The sequence below is a fragment of the Delphinus delphis genome, chromosome 11 (assembly GCF_949987515.2).
Source record: "Delphinus delphis chromosome 11, mDelDel1.2, whole genome shotgun sequence".
In the NCBI taxonomy this organism is placed as follows: domain Eukaryota; kingdom Metazoa; phylum Chordata; class Mammalia; order Artiodactyla; family Delphinidae; genus Delphinus; species Delphinus delphis.
This window is the reverse complement of record NC_082693.1, coordinates 68,653,269-68,675,897: the sequence shown is the minus strand read 5'-3', so window position 1 is coordinate 68,675,897 and position 22,629 is coordinate 68,653,269. Positions and strand designations below refer to the sequence as shown.

The following is a 22,629-nucleotide window of genomic DNA, read 5'->3' as shown; positions in this document are numbered from 1 at the left end:
CTAATACAAGACACTATATACTGAATACTTACTTTTAGCTAGGCACTCTTCTAAGTGCTTTACATTTATAACTACAGTTAATCCTTGCAAAAATCCTAAAACCAGTGTATACTTATTAACCCCAAATTAACCTTGACTAATTTTATATAGCTTGTAAATGGTGGAGTCAAGATTTGAATCTAGATTTTCTGGTTTCAGTGGTCATGTTTTTAACAACTATACTCCATGGCTTTGTTTTGCATTATTCTTTCTTTCCAGGTGGTTTCACCCATGTGCATTATTTCAGTTACCATTTATATGCTAGTGGCTCTCAAAACCTGGACTTCTCAATCTGATCTGTCCTTCAACCTCTCAAGTTCTGTTTCTGACCAGTTCTGATACAAATGATCCATATTATTCAAAGATGTTCTTGCCTGAATGTAAGTAATTGAAACTTTCCACGATCCCCAGCTGGTTGAATCTGTGGAGGTGAAATTGATGATATGGAGGAACCACATACACAGAAGGCCGACTATAAATCTACTTGGATTTTTGACAATGTGGAGGGTCAGCACCCCAACCCTGGTGTTGTTCAAGGGTCAGCTATAATTTCCCTTAATAATATAAGATTTTTCTTTTTAAGGAAAATTTTCATCTATTACAGTAGATACTTAATAAATCTTAATTCTCTGTTCCTTACCACTTTGCCTCATCACTTTCATGAGGATATTGTCCAAATACTAAATGAGAGAAGACAGTCAAACATTGTACACGGATATTACTTAAAGGCAATTTGATAGAAAACACTTCTGAAGAACCAGAGATTCTTCAAATAAACTACATTTTTAATTAAAAAATGTTAACATCTTCAATATATGTATCTTATTTTATGATATTGCTATATCATAAAATACAAAGCTATATCATTTCTATATTTTCAAGTTTTAATTTTTTATCTCTTTGATTTAGTAGTTAAGTACGTATGTCTGTGCTAAATCTAACATGTGCTAACATGTGCTAACATTAGGGTTATAGTTCAAGTTTGTTATAAAATAAAATGCTATGTGTATTAGACTGCTAGGGTTGCCACAACACTAGACCACAGACTGAATGTCTTAAACAACAGAAATTAATTTTCTCACAGTTCTGGAGCTTAAAAGTCCAAGATCAAGGTTCTGGAAAAGCCAGTTTCTGGTGAGACCTTTCTTCCTGGCTTGCAAATGGCTGCATTCTTTCTCTGTCCTCACATGGCTTTTTCTCTGTGCATGTGTACATGGGAAGACAGAGAGAGATCTCTACTGTTTCTTCCTCTTCTTATCAGGACACCAGTTTTATGGGACTAAGGTCCCACCCTTATGACCTCATGTAATTTTAATTACCTCCTTAAAGACCCTATCTCCAAATACAGTCACATTGAGGTGTAAGGCGTCAGTATATAAATTTGGGGGGTACACAATTCAGTCCATAACAGTATATAGTTGACCCCTGAACAATGCAGGAGTTTGGGGCACCAACCCCTGGCAAAGTAAAAAATCCAAGTATAACTTTACAGTTGGCCCTTTGTCATTCCACATTCACAGATTCAACCAACCACAGATCGTGTGATACTATAGTACATATTTATGGAAAAAAATCCATGTATGAGTGGAACCTCACAGTTCAAACACATGTCGAACAAGGGTCAACTGTATATAATTTTCATATAAAGACAAGGGAGTCCTGAATATTAAGCATCTCGGCAAAAAAAAAACAAAATCAAAAACAAAATCAAAAAATAACCCTTGGAATTGTAAATACATTCAAAGTGCAAGAAATTTAATTAGTATATATATAATGTATATGTAAACAATATCTAATGACTACATTTAAGAGAAAGTGATGAGATTAATTTAGCTTACTATATGAAGTATTTGGTTTATAATTCTGTGTCTGAATTAAGATTATACACTTTAAACTTTAAAAGGCTGAGTTTGTTATAGCTTTTTAAAAAGCTGCACATTTGTAATATATTGAGTTATATATTCTGTGAAGATCTTACAAATCTTTAAACCACTTGATCCTTTAATAACTGGAATTTTGTCATTAATTTTGCACTTGAGAGAAGGGTAGAACTGATTTAATCAAGGCATAATTATAGTACTTTGAAATATAATTTTATTCTTTTACTGAAGGGATGGGTTCACATTTTTATTTTTTAAATTTGACATGAAGTCTCTTAATGACATGAAAGTTTCATGTTTTCTTTTTTTCTTATCTTCCTCTAATTTTAGAGTTTTTTCCCTTCTACTTCTCCATTGCCTCTATTCCACACTATTCTCTCCTCTTCTTTATTCATTGAACTTTCTTTTTATACATCCAACAAATTGTATTATATTTGAATATAATTTTGATTTTTAAGGGGTATGCTTTCGCTTCTGTAATGGATAGGATTGCTAGCATGTACCTTAGAGACTGATCTGCCTGGTATTTTTAATTGTCTTATTGAAAATATAATATTCATGATCTCCTGAGACTGTTGTAGTCATTGGCAACAATGTCTGCATGTTATCTACATTCTCTGCCTTATCAACTCTGAAACGGCTGTTTACCTGATTTTGATAGCTACTTTAAAAGACCATTCTCAGGAAATATTTCCTAACCATGGTAACCATAATGCACAAATACACACAGTTACTCTTGTATAAAAATGTGGTGTACAAAGATTGTTGGCAATGTTAAGACCACCCAGTTTGGGGTGGATTTGGAGAAAATGTCATGATTCACCCAGAATATAAAGGATTAATGGAAGCTATGATGAGTAAATTAGAAAGGAAATTTTTAATTTTATCCCAGAATATAACAGGAACCGTTCTGGATGGCTAGCATTCTCTTCTAGCTGCAAGTGGCCACTGTTACTTCTTATTCTGTGTGTCTGTCACTTTTCTATTAGCAACTTTGGAATTTTATATTGAGCAATACATTATATCCCCATCATTTCACTTCTGGACCCAAAAGGTAAAAATATCCCAGTTTCTCTAGGCAACCATCATAGCCTAAACTCTCCCTCTTCCATAAAACACACGGACCTGAGTGTTTTCATTAATTCATTCAACAAATGTTTACTGAGCCAGGCATTGCACAAAAGCTGCAAAAGCCAGTATGATCCCTGCCCTCTTCTAGTCTTCTCTACTGGAGGAAACAGATATTAATCGAGTAATCACACAAACTAATGGCTAATTTCAACTTCTACAATGTTGCAAAACAGGTACACAGTGCTAGAAAATCTTTAAAGTGAGGAACTGACCTCAAACGGAAGGTCAGTGAAGTCTTCCCTGTGGAAGGACCGCCTGAGCCGAGATCTAAAGGATGAGTGGCAAATAAGAGGTAAAAGATGGGGAGAAAAGCACTTTTGCTCAAGGTATCAGTTTGGTATCTTGATGCAGCAATGGCAAGTATAAAGGAATAAATCACTCATGTGGCTGCAGTATAGCACGAAGGACAGCAGGGTGTGAAATCAGACTGAAGAGGGAGCTGGAAGCCAGCTTTCACTTTATGAAGGGAAGATACAGAGTAAGAGTTGCTTTTTGAAAAGGTGACTCTGGGAGACTGTGGCATATTGTATAGTTGTTTTTTCTGGAACTGCATTTCTTTGGATGATTAGTCAAATGAAGAAAGGGAGGCTTCCTTTATTATCTCATGTTAGTACTTCATAATCACCCTAGTTTATCCCAGTGTGTATACTAAGATTCAATGCCTCAAAAAATGCGAAGAAGAAAATGGAAGCATATTGGAAACCTTTGTCCCACCATTAACTTCAACCCTTTGATAATTTCAGTTTGGAATGTTGGATATTTCTAGGCCTCTGTGAAGAGTTGGTCTGCCCAAAATGATTATATAGCAGAGTGTCATAGAATAAACCAAAGAGTTGCAGTCTGGTTTAAAAATGGTCAACAAACATACATCTAATCTGTAATATGAAAGACATGAAAAATCCAAGACTTAAAACCAAGCCAAATAGCCAGAAGGTGGAAAGCTTTTAAAATAAAAACATCTCACTTCATTTCCAATATAACTGATTAAAAACTCTAAAAGTGATATTTTCTAACAAATGGTTATTAAACATGAGGACAAAGTTAATGTATTTTTCTATGATAATGCTGTTATTTCAAATGCTCTGAATATCTGGAACATTAAGATTATTCAAAACTATAGTAAAATAGTTACTTATCACTCATTACATAAGTTACTCATTACTCATTACATAAGTTTACTAGTTTTGTGCTTAAACAGACTGTGGATAGTTGTTTCAAGGCAAGAATGTGAAATCTGTCAATGTCTAACTCAGCATAATTTTAATTGTACTTACAGATATAGGTGAGCACATTAATATTTCACAATCATTTTCACCCTCCGAGAAGCCATCATCACTGATTAAAGTCTTTTGAAATACTATTGAATCTTTCAAATTTTCTTGGAATTATAATAACTATAAATTTGTGCTTATAATTCACCAAGCAAATTTCCCTAGAGTTCTTTCCATCATAAATTTCTGATAATGTGAAAATTATTTGAAAATTATTACATTTCTCATAATGTGATCTGAATCTCTATCTGTATTTCCATAAGTAATAGTTTAAAATGTACATTAGCATAGTCTGATATAGCTTTATTTCACCACTAATGTTTTAACAACAGTTATAGTGAGGAAAGAGCTGCACAATACTTTGAAGAAATGTACTTTCAAAAATTGATCTATTTAATATAATTTGCATGTTTGCTTTCTAAATTATAATTTATCTTTGATAACAAAGATTTTTTGTATTTATGAATAACTGTGCAATTAATTTGTGTTTGTTTTATTTCATCTTATTTTGTTTAGATGACAGCTGAGGAAAGACTTGTAGAAATCACCTGAAGTAACGTTACTGTTGTCACGTTGCTAACAAAGAAGACTGGTAAATGACAATGAAGAATTTCCTATCAACGCTTTTTTCCTGTATTAAATAATTGTTGGAAAGGGAATTGTTGGAAATCATAATAAATTTAAAATGTGTTCTCTATAGAAAAGGGAGAAAGAAAGAAAATGAACATTTCTCATTATATCTTCCAACTTTCTGAATCTCAGATCATAATGGTAAATCCAAAAAAAGCATTTTCCTAAATGAGTGTATATTGAAGTAAGTTATCAGAAGAGGGTGAAAGAGAAAAAAAGCAAGTAAAAATACAACCCTAAGGAGTTATTTGGTATATTCTGCTTCTCACCAAGTTACATTTTTAACTCTGTGTAGTCAGAGAACATTAAAGTGAATTGCTAAAAAGATATTTACATTCAAGATGCGCTTGACTATTTGGATAGAATAAAAATTGATTATTTGGGTAGAACAGAAATGCTGACCAACCCAGATCTTTGTATACTGGAAGATGAAACTCTTCCTACACATGCCTGTGCAGATTTCAGGGTATAATGCTTACTAGATTGTGCAAAAAATTCCTCCTAAAATGTTCCAGATTAGCACATGTGCCACGATACAGTAACTCCACAATTCACTGTCCAAACCCTGACAATTTTAAAAGTGAAATGGAGAGCCCTTAATAATTAAAGTAATACAAGAATCACAAAGTGGGTCTGTCTCAGTCACAAATGAGTATTTACTCACTATGGCCTCAGCTATTTTGTAGATATATTTACCCAATCATGAAATTACCTCCTAGTTTCTTTAACTCCATGAGTTATTATTTATTTGTTAATACACTCTGTCATATGGACTCCATTTCATCTTTTTTGTGTGTTTCTTTTATGACATATTTTAGTCTGATTTATAATTACTTAAAAGCTATAATGCTCATAGTTAAAATATATCTAAGATTATTTATTTAATATATGCTAAGCATTGGTTCAAACTTATTTCACAGCAATATTGTGAAATAGGCATTATTCAAAGCAGAGGCTCTGAAAAAATTATGTTCATTACCTAAGGATACCCTGTCAATAAGAGGATCCATATTCTAATCTGGGTCTTTTTGACAAAAAGGACTAAACTTTTAGCCACTGGGCCACCTGTCTCATTCCTTCAACTCATCTGGAGTTGTAGATTTAGCTCTACTGAGTGATCTTCTATATCAATAACCTTAACTTCTCTGTGTTTCAGATTTATATTATCTGTTAAATAATCAGGATGGAAAACAAAACCACCTTGGAGATAGCAAATGCAAACTGTCCTGGAGAGCTGGCTGCGTTATCTGAAGGAAAGAACTACCTAGCCAAAATTATGACCATCTCATTCATTCATCCATTCAATTCATTCAAGCAACATTCCATAGCATAGAGATATATCAATTAACTCAAACTATTAAATACTAGGTAACAAGTTTACAAAGAAGAACAAAGCATACTCCCTGCCCTCAAGGAGTTCACCGTCTCTGTGGGGCTACAACTCACGATTATAAACTACGTGTTAAATGAAATAATAAAATATTACGGGAGGATAGAGAAGAGGTACAGTCTAAAGGCAGGAGTGAGTGTGAGCGGTGTGGCCAGTGGGAAAGAGAGGTCAGGTAATGATTTCTAAAGGAATCTCAGATGCAGTTGCTTTGGCTTTCATATGTGTGGAACTGGCAACTTTTCAATCTGATATATTAGTTAAGGGAATCCCCTGAGTTCACCTGAAAGCACAACCTTGTTTTCATCTCCCAAATATTCAGTTACATAGTCAACCACAAATAAAAAATAAAGCTACTATATGATCTGCATCTTTATTCCTGCCCTGCTACTAGGTTCATCAGTACCACTTTTTAAAATTCCATATATATGCATTAGCATACGGTATTTGTTTTTCTCTTTCTGACTTACTTCACTCTGTATGACAGACCCCAGGTCCATCCACCTCATTACAAGTAACTTAATTTCGTTCCTTCTTAGGGTTGAGTACTAGTCCATTGTATATATGTGTCACATCTTCTTATCCATTCATCTGCCAATGGACATTTAGGTTGCTTTCATGTCCTGACTATTGTAAATAGTGCTGCAATGAACACTGTGGTACATGACTCTTTTTGAATTATGGTTTTCTTAGGGTAAATGCCCAGTAGTGGGATTGCTGGGTCATATGGTAGTTCGATTTTAGTTTTTTAAGGAAACTCCATACTATTCTCCATAGTGGCTGTATCAATTTACATTCCCACCAACAGTGCAGGAGGGTTCCCTTTTCTCCACACCCTCTCTGGCATTTATTGTTTGTAGATTTTTTTGATGATGGCCATTCTGACCAGTGTGAGGTGATACCTCATTGTGGTTTTGATTTGTATTTCTATTATGATTAGTGATGTTGAGCATCTTTTCATGTGTTTGTTGGCCATCTGTATAACTTCTTTGGAGAAATGTCTATTTAGGTCTTCTGTCCATTTTTGGATTGGGTTGTTTGTTTTTTTGATATTGAGCTGCATGAGCTGCTTGTACATTTTGGAGATTAATCCTTTGTCAGTTGCTTCATTTGCAAATATTTTCTCCCATTCTGAGGGTTGTCTTTTCGTCTTCTTTATGGTTTTCTTTGCTGCAAAAGCTTTTAAGTTTTGTTAGGTGCCATTTATTTTCATTTTTATTTCCATTTCTCTAGGAGGTGGGTCAAAAAGGATCTTGCTGTGATTTATGTCATAGAGTGTTCTGCCTGTGTTTTCCTCTAAGAGTTTGATAGTGTCTGGCCTTCCATTTAGGTCTTTAATCCATTTTGAGTTTATTTTTGTGTATGGTGTTAGGAAGTGTTCTAATTTCATTCTTTTACATGTAGCTGTCCAGTTTTCCCAGCATCACTTATTGAAGAGACTGTCTTTTCCTCCATTGTATATTCTTGCCTCCTCTGTCATAGATTAGGTGACCATAGGTGTGTGGGTTTATCTCCGGGCTTTCTATCCTGTTCCATTGATCTATATTTCTGTTTTTGTGCTAGTACCATACTGATTACTGTAGCTTTGTAGTATAGGCTGAAGTCAGGGAGCCTGATTCCTCCAGCTCCTTTTTTCTTTCTTGAGATTGCTTTGGCTATTCGGGGTCTTTTGTGTCTCCATACAAATTGTAAAATTTTTGTTCTAGTTCTGTGAAAAATGCCATTGGTAATTTGATAGGGATTGCATTGAATCTGTAGATTGCTTTGGGTAGTACAGTCATTTTCACAATGTTGATTCTTCCAATCCAAGAACATGGTATATCTCTCCATCTGTTTGTATCATCTTTGATTCCTTTCATCAGTGTCTTATAGTTTTCTGCATACAGGTCTTTTGCCTCCTTAGGAAGGTTTATTCCTAGGTATTTTATTCTTTTTGTTGCAATGGTAAATGGGAGTGTTTCCTTAATTTTTCTTTCAGATTTTTCATTGTTAGTGTATAGGAATGCCAGAGATTTCTGTGCATTTTGTATCTTGCTACTTTACCAAATTCATTGATTAGCTCTAGTAGTTTTCTGGTGGCATCTTTAAGATTTTCATGTCATCTGCAATTAGCGATGTTGATCATCTTTTCATGTGCCTCTTCGCCATCTGTATGTCTTCTTTGGAGAAATGTCTATGTAGGTCTGCTGCCCATTTTTTTATTGGGTTGTTTGTTTTATTGATATTGAGTTGCATGAGCTGTTTGTATATTTTAGATATTAACCCTGTTGTCAGTCACATCATTTGCAAATATTTTCTCTCATTCCATAAGTTGTCTTTTAATTTGGTGATGGTTTTCTTTGTTCTGAAAAAGCTTTTAAGCTTGATTAAGTCCCATTTGTTTATTTTTTCTTTTATTCCTTTTGCCTTGGGAGACTAATCTAAGAAAATATTGCTACAATTTATGTCCCAGAATGTTTTGCCTGTGTTCTCTTCTAGGAGTTTTATGGTGTCTTTTCTTATATTTATGTCTTTAAACCATTTGGAGTTTATTTTTGTATATGGCATGAGGGAGTGTTCTAATTTCATTGATTAACATGTAGCTGTCCGGCTTTCCCAAAACCACTTGCTGAAGAGACTGTCTTTTCGCCATTGTATATCCTTGCCTCCTTTGTTGTAGATTTTTTTTTTTTAACACAGAACACTTCACAGATTTGCATGTCATCCTTATGCAGGGGCCATGCTAATCTTCCCTGTATAGTTCCTATTTTAGTATGTGTGCCACTGAAGCGAGCACTGTTGTAGATTAATTGACTGTACATGTGTGGGTTTATTTCTGGGCTCTCTATTCTGTTCCATTGATCTACATGTCTGTTTTTGTGCCAATACCATGCTGTTTGATTACTGTAGCTTTGTAGTATTGTCTGAAGTCTGGAAGGGTTATGCCCCCAGCTTTGTCCTTCTTCCTCAGATTTGCTGTGGCAATTCTGGGTCTTTTGTGGTTCCATGTAAATTTATTTTAAAGTGATAAATAAAGCATGTTCTTTGACCCCAGAAAAATTCTAATCAAAATAAGTACAAAAATGAGTCAGAGGGTAAGGATGTGATTTTGCCACTCTTGTCAAGCAAGCTATTCAAATCATTACAAGTATGTGAACTGAATGGGCCGCAAAAAAAAAAAAAAAAAAAAGATGGTTCAATGATCTTTGAAGTTTAATCTGGCACTATCGTTGGGGATTTATATCAATATTTCAGGCCAATACAAAAATTAGAAATGTTTTACACATATCTGACTTCTAGATTTGTTCACAGGTTATGGGGATGGTATATGTATTCTGGACTGATGTATTTGAAATAAACTACTGTGTCACAAAGGAATGGGAAAGAGAATAAAGAGCTCTATGAATTGTAAACTGTATCTTACATATTTTGTCTGCATAATGATAAAAAAGAGCCATATTCAGAAAAAATCCTATGTTTGCTTTCAAACAATTTTAAAAGATCAATTTAATGTGTAGGTAAAAGGTGTGGGGAGCGATAAGCATTACAGCTAATCACTTTGAGAAAAAGTCCAATGTACAGAGGAAATCAATACATTTCCATAGCAATGGACACTTTCCATTTAATTATACCCATGGTCCTAAATCACCTGACGGCAGGAAGTTTCTTCCTTTTTTATTGCTGTCATTACTACTTAAAAGGTTTTCCTGATACAAAGTCAGCACTCAATCAAGACTTGTTGAATGAACTAAATAAGAATAAGGTTACAGAGTCCCAGACTGGTTTTTTGTGTTTTTTAAGAAAAAGACTTGCAAATGAAAGATACCACTGACAAAGTATTTCTAAACTTCAGAATTTTGAATCCAGCCTAATGCAGTTTGTACCAATATCTCCCTAAATTGAGTATCAAAAGCCTTACAAGTGCATAGAGATTAGAATTTTAGTAAATGTTACTGTAAGAATATAAATCTTCTATATAAAACATTGTTATATTACCTTATTTTGCAAAAGAAAAAACTATATGTGAAACAATCAATCTGTTCAAATGTTTGTTTTAGGTTTGTTCAAATTTGTTCTAGGTTTTCTTTTTACTTAAGTTTTTTAATAAGTTAAAAATATTTTTTATTATAAACTGTAGAATTAAGTTAGTCCCTTTTGCAGGCATGTAAACAGAAATGTAATTACTAAAAGTACACAGGTGGAAGATATAATGTATACTAAGATGTATTTATGTCTAAAAACATTTTTGTAAAAACAAGCACTGCTATCCAGGTACATATTAAATATTCTGTCTTAAAAGGCATGATATTTAAAGATATAATTTGCCTTCTTTTTAAAAAATTAATACTATCTAATTTGGGAAAGCAGAGTGGGGGCTGTTTTCTTATCCCAAGGTAGACAGAATTTTGACAGGGGCAGGAAATGTGCTTGCACTCCCTATTGTGTAGAAATAATCCTCTTTTTAAGGGATAGTCTTGGCAGCAGTGTTCAGGTGGCTGTGTAGACTGATCTGTGCTTCCTTACCAAATCAGAACAAAAGAGAAGAAAACACATTTTAGCCATCATGCTGCAGATAACTGAAATGAAAAATTACAAGGCAAATTGTTTTTGGCAAAACAGTTTCCTCCCCAGAACTGAGTATCAAAATGTGGTTTCCATTTTTCCACTAACATGTCACAAGTTCCACTCTGGGTGACGTCTGAGATCCTGATTCAGGATGTGGACTAGGAGGGTCCAGGTCATGGTGACACTAACCAAGGTTGTTAGATTTATTAACGTATTAGTCATCTTGCTAAAAAAAGTTTATATAAAATGGGTATATAGCATTGTCTCAACTTCTGTTTCATTATTCTGATTTTAGTTCAATTACATAATCTAATTTGACTGAATCCAAGAAAATAAATTATAATTAAAGAGTAGTTATAATTTGCATTTAGGTAGATAAGGAAAAGAAAAAAATTAAAATAGATACCTGGAAGGTCAGCAGGAACTATGTTCTTGTAAAAATTCAACTTTCAATCTTGAATTTAAACAATCTTGAATTTAAATGGAACTTTAAACGTAGTTGTATGGACAAAAGAAATAACTATATGGTAATAAAGGCTGTCCTCTAGTTTCTAGCACTTCTGCTCCATGCAGCTCTTTGCATCAAAATTTATTCACATCCAAGCTTATTTATCTTTTAACTATCATTATATTTAAACAGATTAGTAAAAGAGACAGCTGGAGTCCAATGAGAGATTGTCTTAATCAGGAAACATTACACAAAAGCAACAACAAAAAAATTAAGGCTAACAGTCCCACATATCCAAGTTTATTTATCCTTAGACTATCAGTAGATTAAAATAGGTTAATAAAATAGACATCTGATGCCCAATGAGAGGTAACTTTAATCAGAAAACATTACATGAAAGGAAAATGGTAAAAGGAATAAGATGAACTGGTGCAAAAATAAATTTATTATATCAAGATATTTTTTAAAGCATTGCTTGTTTACAACAGCAGTCAATGCCCATTAACAACATAATAATCTTCATTTTTGATGACTGAACCCTAATTCTGCTACTGAAATTATGAGTTTAAAAAATGATTAAGATAAGTTTCCAGTAAATAGTTTTCATCGCAGTTTTTGTAGTGCCAAAGAACATTTCTTGGCTCAGTGTAAACATGTATATTATAGGAAAATGAATAAAGTTGACATCCTTTGGCACATTACACAGTAAAAATTTGGGTGAGATAAACATTTTATGGTACAGATATAAAACTTGCTCTAAGGCCTTGGCATGGATTTAGAAAGGTATAGAATATTGTAAGTCATTTTAAGGACTTCCTCTTTTACTGAGTAGAGCTATTACAAAGTTTTGAGCAGAGGAGATTCTGGTTAGATGTATGCTTTAACAGAATCATGCTAATTGCTGTGTTGAGACAAGCAGAGACACAAGCAATTCAGTAAGAACAGGGTGGCAAGCTTGTAGCTGTGAATGTCATGAGAAATGATCAGATTCTGTATTTATCTGTACTTTTAAAAATAAGAGTGAAGATTTCTTTACCAATCCTATATAGGGTGAGACAAAAAGAAAAAAGTCAAAGACCACAGCACTGTCTTGGGCTGAGCACTGGAACCGTGGGGTTGCCAACGACAAAGATAAGTAAGGCCATGGTGGAATGGATCTGGGGGGAAAGATGAAGAGTTCAGTTTTATACTCATGAAGGTGAGATGATTATTCAGCACTCAATGTATGCATTGCTTCCTAAAATCATGTAGCAGGTGTTCATTGTAGTTGCTGTTTACTGTTGTTGGTTTATTTCTTTGGTTCTTTTGCTTTTCTGCCACATTATCTGTTTCATTTGCCTGTTTTTTTGGGGGTTTTTTAATTGGAGTATAGTTGATTTACAATGTTGTGTTAGTTTCTGCTGTACAGCAAAGTGAATCAGTTATACATATATCCACTCTTTTTTACCTAGTTGTTCTTTATCGTCTGCTGGGTTCAATACACAAATACGTAAAGAGGATCTAAGGTCTAGGAAGATTTTTTTCCACTGGAGCAGATTTGCATTTGCTTATGCAGGTGGCTGGGGTCATCAGCAAACTAGAATGACCTTAATACTATCAGAGACTGAAATCAGAAATTGCACTTCTTCAATCCTTCAATCCTTGCAAGTACGTTTCACCCTTATTTAGGGGGGTTAGACCATAAGGATCTTAATCAGAAGCCTGTGTGATTTACCAATGCCCCTGGCAAGCCTTGAAAGCAATCTGAATTTTTCTTTCTGTAAACCTTTCAAAAACTTTTCTCATCTGTTTCTTGGCCTCTCAGTCACCTCTTCCAGAATTGGCAAATCCCTGTAAAGGAAAAATGGTGCTAAATACCAAGTTCACACGTCTAGGTTTTATTTCTTTTACTTTGGAATTTGGCCCTATAATTTCCTTGATTGCATCCCATTATGATATTATACACACACATGCACACACACATACACACATACCACACTTTCTTAATCCATCTCAGTACAAGGGTTGACCCAAGGTACCGTTGCCCCTACTGGAAGCAAGACTCCTTGGCCATTATATATTTAAAGTAAGTTTAAATCCAGATTTTATACCTATTAAAGATGGTGGAAAGATAAAAGTTTAACAAGTGCAGAAGCTGAGATGTTTCTTTTATTTAAAACTTTGTTTTCAATCCTATTCTCGGTGGTAGGATATAGCAAGGAACAGATAGCCAAGATGCCCACTCTCCTGGAACTTACATTCTAATACTAGAGGAGGACAGAAAAGACCAACATAACTCAGATATCACCAGTGCTATGACGGCTTTTAAGGAGGGTCCTGTAATACAGAGCAGGTAGCAGCTACTTTACATTGAATGGTCAGGGAAGAATTCTCTACGGAGAGGACACTTAAGGTAAGAATTTAAAGACAAGAACAAGTCATGTGGCAATATTCCTTGAACCGCTGAGCAGAGTTGTATGTGCTTGAGAAATAAGAAGGGGCAAGTGCATCTGTACTGTGTTAATTAAAACAATTGTAGAAGAAGTTGAGAGGTCAAGTAAGGGCAAAATCATATAGAGCCTTGCAGGTCAAGATAAGGAATGTAATAAATAACACATATGCCTGTCTAGGTTTATTTAAGACACCAAACTACCAACGAAATGATGAAGAGATACAAAAAAGGTAAACTCTTGCCTGCTGGAAACTCCTCAAAAACAATGAGAAAGGGTTTTTAATATATCTTTCAACTCAAATATTTCTTTTTCCTCTCATAATGACTTCTAAACTGATCTGATATTGGGTTAAACCAGTGGCCTGATGTTGCATAGTCATTTTTTTTTTCTCTTGGAACCAAAATAAAATGAGAGGAAATTAAAAGGCATAAACCTAGAAGGAACAAACCACCATTCTCCAATCTCCAGTGTAATAACTGATCCAGGCAAGATCATCAATGCATGCTAAAAGTAAAAAGTTGCTGCAAAGAGAAAAATGCACTTCCTCATTGGCCATATCTGGCAGCCATCCTCCCATGGCAATCTATGATAAAGCAAGAAATGAATTTTCCAGATCCAGCAAACACTACCATGCTTATGTTGTCAATGATAGCTTTCTGTTCCATTAGGATCCCTAAGGGTCATGAGAAATTACACTCAAACAGGCCTTATGCTCTCTTTTCTTGTGTGCCACTGTCCTTCAAAAAGTTTTTACTCGTTACAAATTAAACCAGGACATTTATCTCATCTTAAAGTGACATGTGTGCACATGTGTGTGAGTGTGTGTGAGTGCTGTGTGTTCACTTCTTCCCAAGCAGTCATACATACAGAACATCTCTCAAGTAATACCACTTTTGGAATATGTGGTTTTGGAAACAGACAGAAAAGAAGAAAAAAAAAAAGATATTTCAATGTCATAATGGCAGGTGGTGATTAAGGAAAAAAAATTAATATTAAATACAGGGTTGTAATATGACAAGGTAATGAAACGACTAGGGCCAGGCCGCATGTCTAGCAAGATGGGTGGTGCAGGAGTCCAGCTATGAAGCCTTGACCTGTCCAGGGTCCGGTTGAGATTTGATGCCATCTACTGGCAGTTTTCTGTTATAGCCTAAATATCAATGAAGATGATTCTGGGTCCTTGAGTGGAGGGCCCTGCTATCTCCTGCTTAGTGTGAAGCCTAGAGTCCTGGAGGGCTCTCCTCCTCGCCCGCCCAGCTCTGAGCAGGCCCCACGTTTATGACGTAGGAAGGGTCTCTGTGCTCCTGATGCTACCCCAGCAGGTGCCTGCTGGTGTTTATTATTTGGTGCAAACCTCATGGCGGGGGCAGGCAGGTTTCTCAGTTCTCTCGCTCTAGTCCCAGTCTTAGGTAAGCCCTGTGCAGTTCGTCTTGAGGGTGGGGTTTTCTCAGCTTTCCTTCCATCTCCCCTGGTGCGTAAGGATGGTGAGTCTTCGGCAAGAGTGAGTTTCCTGCCCCCCTCCCCCCCAGCAGCGTGGCTTTGCATCACTACAAAAGTACAAAATCTTGACCATTGAGCATTCTTCCTCTGCCACTGTGGAAGGAAGACTTTGCTTCCTATGAGAGAAGAGTATGGATTTCATGCTTCTCCTCCAGCAGCTGCTTCTTCAGGTCTCCTTTTCCTGATCCTACTCTTTCTCATATGCACCCAGCACGGACCTGTATTAAAAGGCTGGTGAGGAAGCTTAGGTGACCTTTGTGTCTTGCGTTTCCAGGGATTCTAAATTCTCTTGATGACCCACACAGAATCTTTGAAAATTTATTAAAATTTCAGTTGTTTCCTTTTTATACATATTTACGTCTACCACGTGTGCTCGCTCTTACACTGTACTGAAGGCCAAATAGTTCGCATGTCCAAGGTCTTTTTGGAGGGGCTTGTCACCCTTTGGAATTCAGTTTACCTAGTTACCTTACGACCTTGGCTCTGTCATGAGCCCAGGAAAGTTATGATTTCTTAGATTATCCTCCTTTTTCTTTTAATGTTAGAGTAGGAGCAACATTCTCCTGAGATCTTCTACAGATTAGTAGATTTGGAAATTACACTAATCATACTGAACTATAATTACATATCTGTCAGTTTCACCTCTATAAATTTCTTATAAACAGTGCATTTTAAAATTCTCAATGCCTAGTGGTTTTTATTTATTGTATTGTTGTAATAAGCTGTTCACATGCCTGTCTCTCTGACTAGACACCTTTGAGTAGGTGACTGAGTCTTATATGTCCTTATAACTAGTCCTTATAATAACATAAGGACTAATATCTATTGAGTGTTTGCTACGTAACAGACCCTGCTATAAATTCTTCATATACATTTTCTCATTTAATATCATTACCAACCCTATAAAGTAGGTATTATAATTCTAGTCTTTTAGTTTAATAAGCAAACACAGACAGAACAGGCATAGGCTCTTGCTCTCAGAAGAGCCCTGCACTTGGTTTAAAGCTCTGCTGTCTCCACCTTGAAATTCTTAATTTTATCTTGGAATGTGAAGTCCGTGAGACAAGGAAGCATGTCGGAGAGCAGTGAAGATAGGCCTGGGGATACAAGGTGCAAATTAGTTGGGGATCATGGGCCCGACAGGCACACAGGCATTGAGCAACTGGCCTTGTGGCCCAGCACACAGCACCCAGACTTAGAGCAGTCTGTGGTACACGGGATCTAATGAGGTGAGGCCCTTAAAACAGGTATTCCATGAAAGAAGAAACTCAAAACAGCAGAAATGCTGACGTGCTGGCCTTGAAGAAGCAACAAATACTTTCTGAGCCACGGATGGAGAGAATAGCATCTAGAAGCTGAGGGCCTCAGTCCTAAAAATACAAGGAATTGAATTTTGCCAGTAACTTGAATGAACTTAGAAGAGGACCCCAAGCTTCAGATGAGAAGGCATGCTGGCCAAAATCTTCATTGCAGCCTTGCAATCATCTGAGAAGTACAGACCCCTGACACATGTAAACCACAGGATAATAAATATGTGTTATTGTAAGCACTATTTGAGGTAATTTGTTATGTAGCAATAAAAAACTAATACTACAGTCATGAAACATGCTAAAACATAATAACAGTGAGGTCATTATAAAAACGTTAGCGCCCACAGCTTTTATATAGAACTTAAAATCTTAATGTTTAAATATTTATTTTCAGTTACTTATGATGCTTACACGAATATAAACACACACCTATATACATATATTCGTATACTTGAAAAGCCCTAAAGTGAAAAATTCATTGCATTCAAATAACAGCTGTTAAGTCACAAAATCCAACATAGCTTGGCTCCAGGTCAGGCCTATCCCAGAATTTCTAAGCATCACAACTCATAGGCACTTGCCCATTTTAAAACCATGGGTGTATCAGCATACCCCCTGTTCTATCTTAGGTCACGTGCATGAATTCAAGATGAGATGTAACACCACAATTCTGTGTAAATAGCAGGTGAGCTGTTGATAGAAGATTTTTGAAGTTTGGATAGATGAAAACTATAAAAACCAGGAATAATTTTATGTAGTTTGCATCAATAGAGAATAATTTATCAGGGAAGAAAGGCCATAATTAATTGCAGGAATTAAAAAAAAATCATAAACAGGAGGGATCAGAGATTTAAATCTGTCATTTTGGGTTCCTCATCTGCTCTGAACTGAGACAGAGGGGTCTGGCAGTCACTGACTCAACAGAGAAGCCAGTGCACCGGGGAGCCACAGTTTTCTCCAGATAGAATGGGTCCAGCCAGGAGTCCTATGAAAATCTGATACTCCTACCTTTATGACGTTGCAGGTATACTAATGGTGCTGCTACCACATGGGGACTTCATGAAGCATAAATACCACAGAAATACCTGCATATAATCACAAGGTATAACTGGAGAAAGGGTAATTTGGTTATATGGATGTCAAGCACAGAAGAAATAAAATTTATTTTAAAAGATTCAATAACAGTAATGCTAACAATAGCTAACATTTATTAACCATGTAGTCTGTACTAGGCACTGAACTTAGTTCATCTCAATTAGTTCTTACTGTAGCCCTATAAAATAGAGACTTATGGTATCTCCATTTTGCAGATGAGGATCTAAGAAAAGAGAGGTTAAATAAGTTGCCAAAATAAATCACAGAGCTAGGATTTGACCCCCCAAAGACACTCTCTGGTCTTTTGAGATCTTACTTACTTTTCAAGAATGTATCTGAATATGATCAGTGATATCCAGGGCAAGTAGGACAGCACCTAGCATAACCAATCGCATTTGCCTGACTTTCAAACACATGTAGTTAATTGACTTTTTTAAAAGATAAACTTTGAATTCTGTAATAATTTTAGATTTATAGAAAAGTTGCAAATATAGTACATGGAATTCACCTATGCTCTTTACCCATTTTCCCTAATATTAACATCTTGCTTTCTCTTGGTACATTTGTCAAAACTAGGAAATTATCATTGGAACATCATTATTAACTAAATTACAGGCTGTGTCAGATTTTTAAAAACACTTTATTTTTTAGAGAAGTTTTAGATTCACAGCTTGAGCAGAAGGTATAGAGGCTTCCCATATACCCCTGCACCTCAACAGGCAGCAGCCTCCCGACTATCAAGTGGTATATTTGTTACAATCGATGAACCTACATTGACACATCAGTATCATTCAAAGTCCATAGTTTACACTGGGGTCCACTCAAGGTATACATTCTATGGGTTTTGCAAATGGATGATGGCGTGTATCCACCATACAGAGTATCATACAGAGTTTCGCTGTCCTAAAAATCCTTTGTGCTCTACCTCCCCCCTCATCTCTCCCTCCCCCCTCCCCCTCGCAACCACAGATCCTTCCACTCTTTCCATAGTTTTGCCTTTTCCAGAATGTTATATAGTTGGAATCATACAGTGTAGAGTCTTTATAAATTGGCTTCTTTAGCTTAGTAATAGGTATTTAAGGTTTCTCTGTGTTTTTTCATGACTTCATAGCTCATTTCTTTTTACCACTAAGTAATATTCCATTATCTGGATGTGCCACAGTTAATTTTATTCATTCACCTACTGAAGGACATTTTGGTTGCTTCCAAGTTTTGGCAATTATGAATAAAGCTGCTATAAACATCCATGTGCAGGTTTTTGTGTGGACACATCTTTTCATATGCTTATTTGCCATCTGTATATCTTCTTTGGTGAAGTGTCTGTTCAGGTCTCTTGCCCTTTTTTTACCTGGATTATTTGTTCTCTTATTGTTGCGTTTTAAGAGTTCTTTGTATAGTTTGGATAACAGTCCTTTATCGGATATGTCTTTTTTAAATATTTTCTTCCTGTCTGTGGCTTGTCTTCTCATTCTGTTGACAGTGTCTTTCATAGAGCAAAAATGTTTCATTTTAATTCAGTCTGGCTTATTAATTCTTTCTTTTATATGTCATGCCTTTGGTGTTGTATCTAAAAAATCATTACCAAATCCAAGGTCATCTAGATTTTTTCCTGTTATCTTCTAAAAGTTTTACAGTTTTTCAGTTCACATTTAGGTCTATGATCCACTTTGACTTAATTCTTCTGAAGGCTGTAAGGTTTGTGTCTAAGTTCATTACTTTTGCATGTGGATGTCCAGTTGTTCCATCATCATTTGGTGAAAAGACAATCTTTTCTCCAGTGTATTGCCTTTGCTCCTTTATTAATTGACTATATTTACATGGGTCTATTTCTGGGCTCTCTATTAAAGAGGAAGGTGTATATATAAATATATATGTGTGTGTGTGTGTGTGTGTGTGTGTGTATGTGTGTGTGTGTGTGTGTGTGTGTGTGTGTATAATCCCTAATATATATACCATTGGGGATTCTTCTGTAAGGAAGATTTGTCCCTATCCCCATTCATTCATTTAATCAATATTTCATTTATATAAATGTATATTCATATCTCTTTTTTTGTACTTTGAATTATAATCTAATACTGCTTGGCTTATTTTGTTGCTAAAACTAATCCAGTTTTGGCCATTGAGAGCATTTTTAAATTGGCTCCTGTTGTTACTTTTATATACCCCATCTTTTTTTTTTTTTTTTAAGCTTATCTTCACTCTCCGGCAATACACGCATGATATGCCTTAGTGCTAGAATCAGCCATTTCATCAAGAAGCCCTGGTTTCGTTCACTGTAAAATGGTACCTATTGTCCTTTGAACACTGATACTTTATTTTTCAGAGGCCATTCAAACTCAACAACTCCAAAACCAATTTTACTCCCAAATCCTGCCCCTGTAACACTGTTATTAAATTCTGTTCCTTCCTATTCTATCACAGTAAATGATATACAGATCTTTCTGTTACCCAAATAAAAAAATTTTTTTTTCAGAGGAAAAAATACAGTAGTGATCTTACGGCCAGCCAGCAGAAAACAAGTTCCTGAGGACATGGGCTTGGGGCATAAGATTTCTGTATATGTGAGAATGTGTGAATGTGAGAGTGTGTGTATGTGTGTGTATAAAAGCTATCACAAAAATGAGAGGTTATTAGGAGTAGATTAAAGGGTTGGCCAACCCACCAGGCTTAAGATAGTTTATGTCAATAAATAACTGATGAATCTAGCATTTTATCATCAAGGGATCCACACAGAGCAACTAAAGGCCAGTATAAAATTGAGCATCTAAATATATATACATTATGCATCAAGTCACTCTTTGGGAAATAGAACTATGAACATATGTATCCTTTCCACAAATTACAATACAGTTTAGAAGGTAAGAAAAACAAACTGACAGCAAATAACACAGTATGCAATGAAATTAGGTGCAAACCTGATGACTCTAAAAGCTCTAAGAAGTGAGTGAAAAGATATTTCTAAGCTATTGCTCAAAAATTTTTATAGTGATCTTGCAACTTACATGTGTCTGGAAGATGTATATGGTCGGGGGGAAAGAGAAGATGTTTTATATGAAAACAAAAACATGCTGCAAGGTGGAAAGAGAAAGGTTTAAACACGGCAGGTTTAGAAAATCATGAAATTTATCTGAAACAGGCTTATTAAAGCTTGCTGAGACCAAAGTAACACCAACATTTGTACACGTATAAATTTCAAGGTCCTTTAAAGACACTGCGCACTTGCTTTGGATTCTAGCCTCAAACTCTCCTAATTAGTAACTCTAAATGATCAGTTAATCATTTAATATAGCTAAGCATGACATTTTACATCTGCAAAACTGCAGTAAATTTTTTCCTGCTAGTCTTGCAAGGTAACCTGTGAGAGTTATATAAGACTACATATAAAACTGTACTGTATGCCGTAATTATAACTTGAGTATATACTACTAAGGTAAGCTATTACTTATTAATTCTAACTTATTTTTTATATATACATATTCAATCTTTTGAATAGGGAAATCAATATAAGGTACAAAGGTACAATTAAAAAGTAATAGAACATTTTATGAAAGTGCAAGTGAGGTAGTACTCAGAGTTCCTGGGTTCATATTCCTTGCTCACGGGAGGTTGTGAATCTCTAATTCTAAACTGCATTCACTGCAGCCTACAAAAGTGCTTTTGCAAGTGGATTTTAGTAATAAAGATTAAATCATGTTCAGATAAAAACTTTTTAGTTGCTCCAAAACCACCATGGAAAAATTGGGGCACAGGTGAAAACATGTTTGAAATTAATATTCCTTTAATAAGTACTTCAACACAATTATGTCCTATATCCACTGCTGTGGATTTAAGGAACTGTATTTTAGTTCCTTGAAATGCAGAGATTTTCATTTGAGAATTGATATCAGAGATATCAGCTTTAATTTAATTTCAGTCTGCTAAAAATTATGACTATATCATTCCAACTGCTCTTTCTCTTTTGTCTCAAAAAACAATTTATCCAGAATTTGAATGTGTCTTACTGGTAAATAGTTTTTGCAGAGAGTTTTTATATTAATGAATTAAACTGTCTCTCATGTTAGCTAATTTCTCTTATCTTAGTGAAATTTTACTGCCGTTTACTCCAAGTATTCTAAACTGCTCAGCAAGACTGCATAATTTTCCTGTTTGATCCAGAGCAGAATAATCAATCTGTGCGATACAAAAATAGTCTATTCCATCATATGTGACTTAAATTTCCTCTGAAATGAACTCTGAGACAACTGTTTCTTGGAAGAAGTGCTTTTGAGAATTACTTTCTCCAACTTCCAATCATTTTTCTTTTTCCTTTGCACAGTAATTCTTTCAAACATTCATCTCTTTTATTTTTTGTTGTCCCCTAGTTTCTTGTACATATATCATCTAACCTTACCTACCTGAAGGTTAATTTTTACACAGAAAGAAAAAATTCTCAAAAGTAATTGTATTAAGTCAAATGCACATGTCAAATTTTATATGGCATAATTCCCAGTATCTTAACTGAGCCTGATAGAATTGGTATATCTTATATTCACTAATTCCATTCTATTTACCTACAAAATATGATATGTAAATATTCCATAGGTCCTTGACATCTAATTGGGTAATGATGCTAATAAATAAATGAGGCAAAACAATGTAAGTAAAAAAACAAAAGTAAATACATTATAGGTATTATCATGATTTAGGACATTTTATATTAAGTAATGGTTCTCAGCCAGGAACAATTTCATCACCCCAGGGACATTTGTCAATGTCTGGAGACATTTTTGATCGTCACAACTTAAGTGGTACTACCGGCATCTAGTCCAGAGAAGCTGCAACATTCTGCACTGCACTGGAGAATCCTCCATCACAAAGAATTACCTGGTCTAAAATATTAACAGTAATGTCAAAATTGAGAAACCCTGACGGAGAGGGAACTTATGATTCCCCAAATTTGTCAAATTGCTATTTTTCTCTTG

At 35.2% G+C, this 22,629-nt stretch overlaps 1 non-coding gene and 1 pseudogene across 1 annotated transcript; both read right to left on the bottom strand.

The window, feature by feature from the left end:
• The window catches only part of LOC132434206 (proline-rich protein 13 pseudogene), a 166,344-nt pseudogene that overhangs the window by 82,644 nt on the left and 61,071 nt on the right, over positions 1-22,629 (bottom strand).
• On the bottom strand, positions 9,008-9,114 carry LOC132434693 (U6 spliceosomal RNA). The gene has a single exon (XR_009521406.1). It is a non-coding gene; the product is annotated as a U6 spliceosomal RNA (small nuclear RNA).